This window comes from Kogia breviceps, chromosome 3 (assembly GCF_026419965.1).
Source record: "Kogia breviceps isolate mKogBre1 chromosome 3, mKogBre1 haplotype 1, whole genome shotgun sequence".
Classification (NCBI taxonomy): domain Eukaryota; kingdom Metazoa; phylum Chordata; class Mammalia; order Artiodactyla; family Physeteridae; genus Kogia; species Kogia breviceps.
Window position 1 is genome coordinate 164,459,233 of NC_081312.1, and position 9,691 is coordinate 164,468,923.

General features: G+C 42.7%; 1 long non-coding RNA gene across 1 annotated transcript in view; it reads right to left on the bottom strand.

The window, feature by feature from the left end:
• The window catches only part of LOC136793861 (uncharacterized), a 44,571-nt gene extending 41,901 nt beyond the window's left edge, over positions 1 to 2,670 (bottom strand). The window contains exons 1-2 of the long non-coding RNA XR_010839884.1: positions 2,616 to 2,670; positions 1,355 to 1,491 (exon numbers count right to left, since the gene is read on the bottom strand). This is a non-coding gene — a long non-coding RNA (uncharacterized lncRNA). The remainder of the gene's footprint in view (positions 1 to 1,354; positions 1,492 to 2,615) is intronic.
• Between the last annotated feature and the right edge of the window lie 7,021 nt (positions 2,671 to 9,691).

Genomic DNA, 9,691 nt, shown 5'->3' on the forward strand with positions numbered 1-9,691 from the left:
GTTACAAAATAAATGAGTCAAGGGGATGAAAGGTACGGTGTGGGGAATTTAAAAAAAAAAAAGAAAGAAAGAAAGAAAGAAATAGAGCAGAGAAGAGGTGTGGCTAGGAGTGCCAGGGACGGAATCTAGGCACCAAGGTGGCAGGCACACTTCTCCTTGGATCTCACCCCCTGGGCCGGGGGAATCTGTATTTCCAGAGTGCTGAGTTGTACCAGATGGCATTTTTATTCTTGGGCTTGAAGGACTTTTACAGGAAGATTGCAAGTTGATCTTTAGGGTTCAACAACTGCACATTTTAAGGTTGCACTCAGTGGGGTCTCTTGGGAAGGTGCACCATCCTTTACTCTTTACCATATATATAGACATGCGCTTCTATTTCCCCTGAGGTCTCAGGAGGAGAGTGGGAGGAGGGGATTTGCTGGGCCCAGAACATCATGTACACACATGATACCCCTGCTTCCTCAGACCACATTCTGAGCCTTTATCAGAATCTGCCTTCTTTTCGATGGGAGTCAAACATCATATCTTGTCCTCACTTACACTTGACCTGCTGCAGCCTTGTTCAGCAAGGTGTTAAGTCTCAGTTAGTGAATAAAAAACACTTGAAACTCCTGGATATACACCCAGGTGCCCTGTATGCCTTCCTAATTTTATTTGAAAGGACTTTCCTTGCCTGAAGCTCTTGACCTAATACCTAAGGAAGTAGCAGATAGTATGGATTTGGAGCACATTATTCCCTGGGGGTCGAGTTCTTACCCTTGATCCCCTGCAAAGGAATTTCATACATATGAATTGTCCTTATCTTATTCCACATGGCAAAAAGTGCTAAAAAAGTGCCTGTCTAGCATGAGAAGTGCATATATCGTCAATTTCAACTTTCACGGTTCATGACTGGCCATAGTTAAGAGTGAGTTTAGGTATTTAAACCTAAATAGTTAAATCCTTTCTTTCTGGGTCTGTTTTCCTTGTGGCCAAATGAGGAAGAACATTCGGGCTTCTTGCTGGTAAAATGCTGTGGTCATTTTTCAGTCCCAGTCCAGTTTCTTGTGAATGAGTTCTTTTCTTTATTTCCAAAGGACCGGGTGAACTAGCAGGCTGCCTTTCCCCTTCCAGAATACCCACCGCTAATGGAGTCATTGTCTCTCCAGCTCAATCTTCTTGTGCTTTGCTCTTTCTAATGAGCTCAGAGCTAAATGCCCAGACCTTATTGTTTTCAACCTCTTCTGCTCATCACTGTAGAGAAAGGGACAAGGGCAGCTGAAGTAACAAACGTGCAGCAGCTAGAAAAGCGCCGAAACCTCAAAAATTATTTACATTGGTATTCACAGTTTCAAGAAACAAAACATACTCTTACCTTTGCCGATGAACGTGTTCTATTCGTTATTGCCCTTCTCACGAATTCTGGTTGTGAACTGCTGCATTGATTTCGCAGCCCCACTGATGGTTCGACTCCTACAGCTCGAAAGTGTGGTTCTACCAGCTCCTGCTTTCCTAAAATGACACCGGAAGTTGTCATGTCCTCCTAATTCCTTGATGCTCAAGGGTTGATGTAGTTACTGCAACTATCTTCACTGGACCATTAAGCTCTTCCTCTGAGAACACCTCTCTCCAGCTCTAGACTGGAAGAAACTCTTTGGTAGATGAATAGATGGGATACAGGAGGCCACCCAAGCATTACCTAGGCTCCCGTGGAGTCGATGACATCCCCCAAAGAACAGCATATGACTACATTCTCATGCGGGACTCCCATTACCCCAAAGATGACACTGCACTTTATCATACCAACATCGAGAATCTGACTGAGGCTGGGGAAAAAGCCTGTGGTCACTGAACTGGTGAAGTTATCTGGCCTTTTGGTGCCATGCTCCATCCTAGAGATGTAAGCAGCCCAGAAAAGTGCATAGATAGGGAATGTCCCCAAATCCAACTAATTCACTGCTCAGTACTCTGACTAGACATGTCAGAGTCACCTGCCTGACCCTTGCTAAGCAGGCAGGTACATATTAGAGACATTAGTTCAGAATTCAAGGCTGTCAAAGGATCCAAGGATGCGTCCGTGAACTGCAAGATTGTCCAGATGGCCATTTTCCCCAAACTGACCTTCAGATTCAACTCCATCTCTATCAAAATATAAGCCACCTTGCTTCTGCAGAAATTGACAAACTGATCCTAATACAAGGGGCCCCAAATAACCAAAACAATCTTGAGAAAAGATCAAAGTGGGAGGACTCACGCGTCACAAGTTCACAACTTGCTACAAAAAACAGTGATCAAGATGGTGTGATGCTGCCATAAGGATGAATATACAGGTCAGTGAGTCCAAAAATAAACCCTTGCATTATCAGGCAATTGATTTTCAGTAAGTGTGCCAAGACAATTCAATGGGGAAAGAGTCGCCTTTTCAACAAAAGGTGCTGGGACAATGGGACCTCCACATACGAAGGGATGAATTTGAGCCTCTGCCTCCCACCATACATAAAAATTAACTCAAAAATGATCAAGGACCTAAGTGTAAGGGCTAAAACCATAAAACTCTTAAAAGGATACATAGGCAAACATCTTCCTGACCTGGGAGGACGCAGTAGTTCCTTCCCCCCAGAAACAGTATGACTGACCTTAAAAGCTCCTGCTTTGTACAGCTCTGAAGTTCTGTTCCACAGTCAGTGAATCGTTACTCCTGTTACAGTTCGTGCCAGCTTTGAAATGCAGCTAACGGTGCAGCTGAACGCTTGCATGCCTGCTTAGATGGGGCATGAGCACACGTGTGTGTGAGGACACACACACACACACACACACACACACACACACGTTGTTCATTACCACTCACAAAGCCCAGATCAGTCTCTTCCAAGTTTGGGCTCCTAGAAAAAAAATCCTGTACATGCTTCAGTTTAGGAAGGGGAAGAAGTTCATTACCTGGAAGGACAATTTCCCAGGGTGAGCTGGAAACAGTATAGTCAGGCTGGTCTTGAAACTGTTTTAAATATAGCCTGGAGGATTTTCTACCTTCACAAACAGAAATGAAACTGGGTTTCAAGAACCACAGAACTACCAAGACCAGATGGCATGAATGTTCTGATCTTCTCTTCAGAGACGCTGAAAGAGGAAGAAGAAAGAGAATCCTTCCCGAGGAAGTATGTGCAGCTGCAGAGGAGCAAGCGGGGGCTTTCCCGAGCCGCAAAGTCATCACAGCCGTGCAGCGTCTGTTGGGGGTGAGTACTGAAAAAGCCCATTTTCTGGATGTTGAAGCAGCTACTATGGTTGCAGTAGCAGCCATCCTAAAGCAGCATTAGAGAGCTCTCAACACGATCCTAGCTACGACATTTGCTGAAATGTGCTGCAAAATATTATATGAATGAACTAAAATGTGTCGAGCATTTGCTGTGTACCAGACACTGTTCCAAGAATAGTACCTGTATTAACTCATGTAAATCCTTACGACCGGGATCCATTTTACCAAAAAATGTAAATTGAGACCCAGAGAAGTTAACGAATGTACCCAATTCACAGAGCTGCTCACTAGGGTTTGGTTTCTAGCCATCTGACTCCAGAGTCTGGGTGTTTAACTCTCCTTCTCTGTTGCCAAACAGCCCAAATAAAACTGCAAAATGAAATTGTCCATCCCTGGGTGTTTTCGTTTCCTGTACTGCTGTAACAAGTTATCACAAATTTAGTGGCTTAAAACCACACCAATTTATTGTCTCACGGTTTGGGAGGTCAGAAGTCAGAAATGGGTCTTCTGGGCCAAACTAAAAATGTCAGCAGAGCTGCATCCCTTCCGGGGGGGGTGGTTCCACAGGAGAGTTTTGTCCTAACCTTTTCCAGCTTCTGGAGGCTGCCTGCATTCCTTGGCTTGTGGCCCCTTCCCCCATCTTCCAAATACATCACCCGCTTCAATCTCTGCTTTTGTTGTCACGTCTCCTTTCACCCTGTGTCCCCGGCCTTCTCCTTACAAGGACCCTGGGATTGCATTGAGTTCACTGGAAAATCCCTTGCCTTCCTACGCCCCCTACACCTCCCACCCCCTCTCCACCACGTCCATCGCTCCCTCCGTGGAAAGCGGCCCCCTTCTTACTATTTATCACCAACCGTCTCACATGAACAAATTAATTCTGCATTTGTTTAAGCACTCCTCTTGGATAGGAAGAGGCTTGAAGGCAAGCATCTCGGCATCCCAGGACCCCCTAATGTGCTCCGCCAATGGTTAAGTGAGATGGAATGCCTTTTAAATACCGTAGGCTTCGACTAGGCAGCAAAATATTAAAACCCCAAATCTCAGCTGCAGCCACATCGGAGCAGTGTGTCCTACGGACGCTTTTCAGCCAACACATTCAGGAGCAAGCCGTGCCCTGGCTCCTGTGAGCCTGATGAGCCGCGAGCTCAACTGGGCGCTAAAGCACTACAAGAAAAATAACTGTGGACTCTACCTTCAGAGCAACAGGTTAAAGCTCTTGATTTATGACTCTTGGTAGGAACAGCTGGCCTAGGCCCGGGGGATAGCACAGTGGCAGCCGGCCAGCCCGTTGGTGACCCACCAACCCAACCCACCTCCCGGTGAGGACAAAGCTCTGGGTTCTCCCACTGATCTGGATTTGTACGACGGGAGATGATCAGAAACTCCAGAGGTTAACTGTAAAGATGAGGGGCACCTGTGGGGAATAACTGTGAGTTAAATAAACGCTTTGCTATTTTGCCTTTGAACCTTGACTCTCCCGTCTCCTGCCCAGGGTAGATTCCTGCCAAGTGTCTAGAGCCTTCCTGCTGATCCCAGCTGTTTCTTCCTAGAGGCCTCCTTGCAACCATTCAAATCTCGGATTCTTTTCTTTTAAAGGCCACTAGTCTCCCTCCTTCCTTCTCTCAGGGCTGCGGAAGGGAAGTGGACAGCATATCCTGATACAAGTACCCATGCTAAAGTGTGCGTGGCTAAATGCATTCCCCTCCAAGGGCCTTTGCGTCTTAAATGCTGGCTTCTGGGCACTGTCTTAACACACAGAAGTGAATCTTTAATGGATACTTATTTTCTAGGAAGAATGGCGAGGAAGTGGGGAGCTTTCAGCATCTCTTAAAAATTCACGTTTTGAGATAAACGTTCTTACAAAGTAAGGTCGTTCTTGCTGGCAAACTGAGATTTGTGTTGGGAGAGATATAGGGGGCTGTTACCAAGCTGATCTTCAGGGCATATGAGCAGTTATAGGCTTGGGGGCCAACAGACAAGTGAGGGAGTTGGAGGGAAAAGTGTGCTTTTAAACAAGAATATAGTTAGTTTGTAAGAGAAAGGGTCTTGTCCTAACTACTAGAGCATTTAAAAATTCTCCTTCTCTTCTAAAATTGTACATTTCCTTAGTGTTTTTTGGATCGCTAACTGTAACAGACATATAAATGTTTAGAAAACTTATCAGAATGGAAAGGCAAAATGGTACACTCACTTTTGGACGCTGCAGCTTCTTGTAAAACAACATATTCTTATCATAAGATCCAGCAATCACACTCCTTGGTATTTGGCCAAATGACCTGCAAACTGTGTCCACACAAAAAGCTGCCCAGGCTTGCGTATAGCAACTTTGTTTATAGTGGCCAAAGCTTGGAAGCACCCAAGGTGTCCTTCAACACATGAATGGAGAAATCAACTGTGATGCAACAGACAATGGGCTATTATACTGAGCTATAAAGAAATGAGTTATAAAGCCGTGAAAGAACATGGAGGAACCTTAAATACATATTATCAAGTGAACGAAGCCAATCTGAAAAGGCTACATACCCACTGTATGATTCCAAACATATGATGTTCTGGAAGAGGCAAAACTATGGAGACGGTAAAAAGATCAGTGGTTGCCAGGTGAGGTGAAGGTGGAAGGGGACCACAGAGAACTTTTAGGGCAGTAAAACTACCACGTGTGAGACAACAGCAAGTGAACCCTTGGACCTAATGCAAACTATGAGCTTTGGGTGATTCGGACTTGTCAACGTAGGTTCATCAGTTGTAACGAATGCACCATCTGATAGGGGATGTTGATGATGGAGAGGCTGTGGAGGGGTGCAAAGGGCATATGGAAAATCTCTGTCCCTTCCTCTCAATTTTGCTGTGAACCTAGACCTGCTCTTAAAAAAAAAAAAAAAAAAAAAAAGGAAAAGAAATCTTAGAAGAAAAAAAAAATTCCCAGTATTGATATTTTTCCTATAGATTACACCTGTTCTTAAATGTTCACTGCCCACATTCCCCAAGTAGAACCGTAATGAACTTTAGGGCAAAAGGACTCCTTGCCTTGCGATTCTCAGAATATTACCCAACACGATATTGTTGTCTGCTGGGTTATAAAGTAGACTCCCATTAACATGGGTGGTTATCTTTTCATAAGGATTAATTTAGGATCCTAAGCCCTTTTTATTCATTTAAATTTTGTATGCCCTTACTGTTTTTATTTTCCTTATTAAAATGTATATATTTTCCTTAATACTTATATTATACTACTTTATTATAGAAAATTTAGAAAAGAGGAATCTTAAAAAAGAAAAGTCTTCCGTTATGCCGCCACAGGGATTCTTCCAGTAATTTTTTCTATGCACATTTATTTTACAAAATCAGGATTATACCATATTTAGCACACTCTTTTACACTCAGTAGAGTTTGTATGTCTTTTTACATCACTAAATATTCTTCTGTGTAATAGACATGCCAAGTCCATCTTTAGAGACCCCACCCTCTCCACCCAATTTAGGACTGGAAAAGGTGACCTTAGGGGCCTCATGAACACACCTCATAATACCTCTTCACTCACTCCACGGCCAGTGTCCCCTTACTTCACATCACACACGCTCACACGCGCGCACACACACACACACACACACTCCCTCTCTATCTCTCTCTCTCTCTCTCTCTCTCCCCTGATGGGGCCAATCAGATTCTCTCTCCCAGTAATTTGGAATCAGGCTGTGAACGTCTGGTCTGTTATAATGACCGGGATGGAGGTCTTTGTACTGACTTGTCCTGTGAGTTGGCTGGGACTGGTGAAATCAAGATAAAATGCTACCTGCAGACAGCAGTTATGCAGAGATATCATGAGTAAAGCAAGTGAGCTGATCTACAAATAGAAGCAGGGTAACAGCGTGATCCATGGAGAGGCAGGGATGGGAGACCACAGGTACCTATGGGTTACAAGGTGAGTAGTCTTGATACCTGATTTCCGCTTCCAGCTCCTATGTGACCTGGTGAGTTTGTTTCCTTAAGTGTTCATAAGTTTATTTTGACCTTTCAATAGTTTACCTTCTTACTTTACTTATTAAGTGAATTTCAACTGAAAAGCATTGACTAAGACAATCTATAATGTCCTTTCTAATAACTGCATAGTTTTCTCTTGCATAAAAAAATCATAATTCAAGTAGTTCCTTGTTGGTTATATATTAATTTGCTTCCTTTTCTGAACTATTCTAAAGATCACTAAAGTAAATATCATTGCAGCTAGATCTTTGCAAATATTTCCTTAGGGTACATTATTAGATGAGGGATGATGGGTTAAAGGAAATGAATATCATTCCCAGTAGTGGTATGTATGACAATTCCTGTTTTCTGCATCTTTACCGATACTAAGTTGACAATTGAAAAAAGAAGCCATTCTGCCAATGAAATTAGCTAAAAATACTGTCTCTCAGTATTAATTTCTGTTTCTTTGATGGCTGGAGTTGCACATACTTCCATATATTTATTGCTCAATCACTCTTCTTCCATTATGAAATGCTCATTCATGCCTTTTACTCATTTTCTTTTATTTACTTGTTTATTTATGTCTTCTTGATTTGTGAATATTCTCTTTTTAAAATTAAGAAGTCAAATTTGGATTCTCACATACTTTAAGGTTACCTTCTCCTCATTAATTATTTGCCTCCTAATATATGATAATTTGATATACATTAAAATATATTAGTATAGTCTATACAAATTTGTATGGTCTATACTATATTTGTGTCGTAATATTTTCCTTTATGGTTTATTCTTTCAATGTCACAATTAGAAAGGAGTTCACCTACTTAAGATTATATACTTCTATACTTTCATTTTTAACTGGGCACGTTGAAAAAAAAAAAAGAAACACCATGGCACTTGGAAATCAAATACCTAAATGACATAAAATGGAGACACAAAGCAACATATATATGCTGAAAGACAAAATCCATTACTATACTGTTTTTAAATTTTAGGCTGACTAAAAGATATGAGCCCATTCTTTGTCTAGGAAACAAAGCAGGAGTTTCATCTCAGATTAAATTTATTTAAAAATGTTTCTATCCCAGCTACATCCACCTGCATTATTTAAGCCCTTAAAAATTACCAGGGATAAAATGAGACAAGAAAATATTAAGTAATTCAGGTGGCAAAGACTTTTATCTATTCCTCTCTTTCCCGTAGATAAAACTGCACAGAGGCAATGATGAGAAAATTCACTCTAGACCTCTAAATGCATATCACCCCATCCTTCGTGTGGTGGAATAAGAATAGTTATCATCTGAATGTGAAATGCTGTCATCTAGTGGACTGCAGACTTCATCATCGACCTGGTTCCTATTCAGAAATGTCCCTGGAGAGTCTTAAATTGGTGGCCGCAGAAGTCTGCAGCCTATAATTCACATGATTATTTTATTATCTTTCTTTTTTGGTCTTGTGCCAGAGAAAGAAGTAAAACAATGCATTGGGAGTTACAGTAATGGAGATATAGCAGGGACCAGGGAGGGGAGAGCTGGGGGAGGAGAGTAAAAGGGGAGGTTGAAACCCAAACTGTCAAGGGTACATCGCAAACTAGCTGTTGTGAGATGTTCTGTTCCTGAAGTAGAGATTATTACCCCATTTTACAGATGAGGAAACAGAAGCTCAGAGAGGTCTAGCGACTTCCGGTGGTCACCCAGCCAATGAGTGAAGGAGCTAGGATGGTGGAAGTAACAGGAATAAGTGAAGAGGGTCAAAATCTAGCATCAGGTGGGTGATGGGGACCAGCTTTTTAATTGATGGATGGCCTGTGGGTCTCATATCAGTCATCAGGGGCAGTGTCCATATGGGCAAAGCTTAGAACTGAGCCCTGAATGCTGTCAATTCAAGCATAAAAATACACGTCTTAGTAAGAGTGGCCTATGTATACATAGGCCAGAGGCATGTGGGATCTTAGTTCTCCGACCAGGGATCGGATCTGCGCCCCCTGCAGTGGAAGTCCGGAGTCTTAACCTCTGGACCACCAGGGGAGTCCCGCCAGGCCTTATATTAACCCTTTGCTTCAGAGTCAGAAGTGCTTGCTAATTGATTTCGTGTGAGAATTTGAAAAACTGTGTTGCAATTCTGTGCCCTGGTTATGCAGTAAGACCCAAACCCAGCCAGGATATTCCCCAACTGAAAACGGAGAGATATGCCTTCTCAATAATGTACATATGTTTTTAAGGAAGGCTGTGCATCCCTGCCTACATCGTAGAGCTGCATGAAAATGCTGTCTGCAGCCTCAGCTGATTCTATTCAAAGTGTGTGCTCTGCTTTCCTCCTAAATAAAAGCATTTCCAGGAATACGAAGCACATCTCTTTTTTTGGAGACTTCCTCTTGGCAGGACCAGTACGGTTGATTTATAAATTGCACGCAGGTGTGCAAAATAGATCAAGGTTCGCTGATAGGAGCCCACTTGCTACACCTCCTGCACGATCAGATGCGCCCTTAATTAG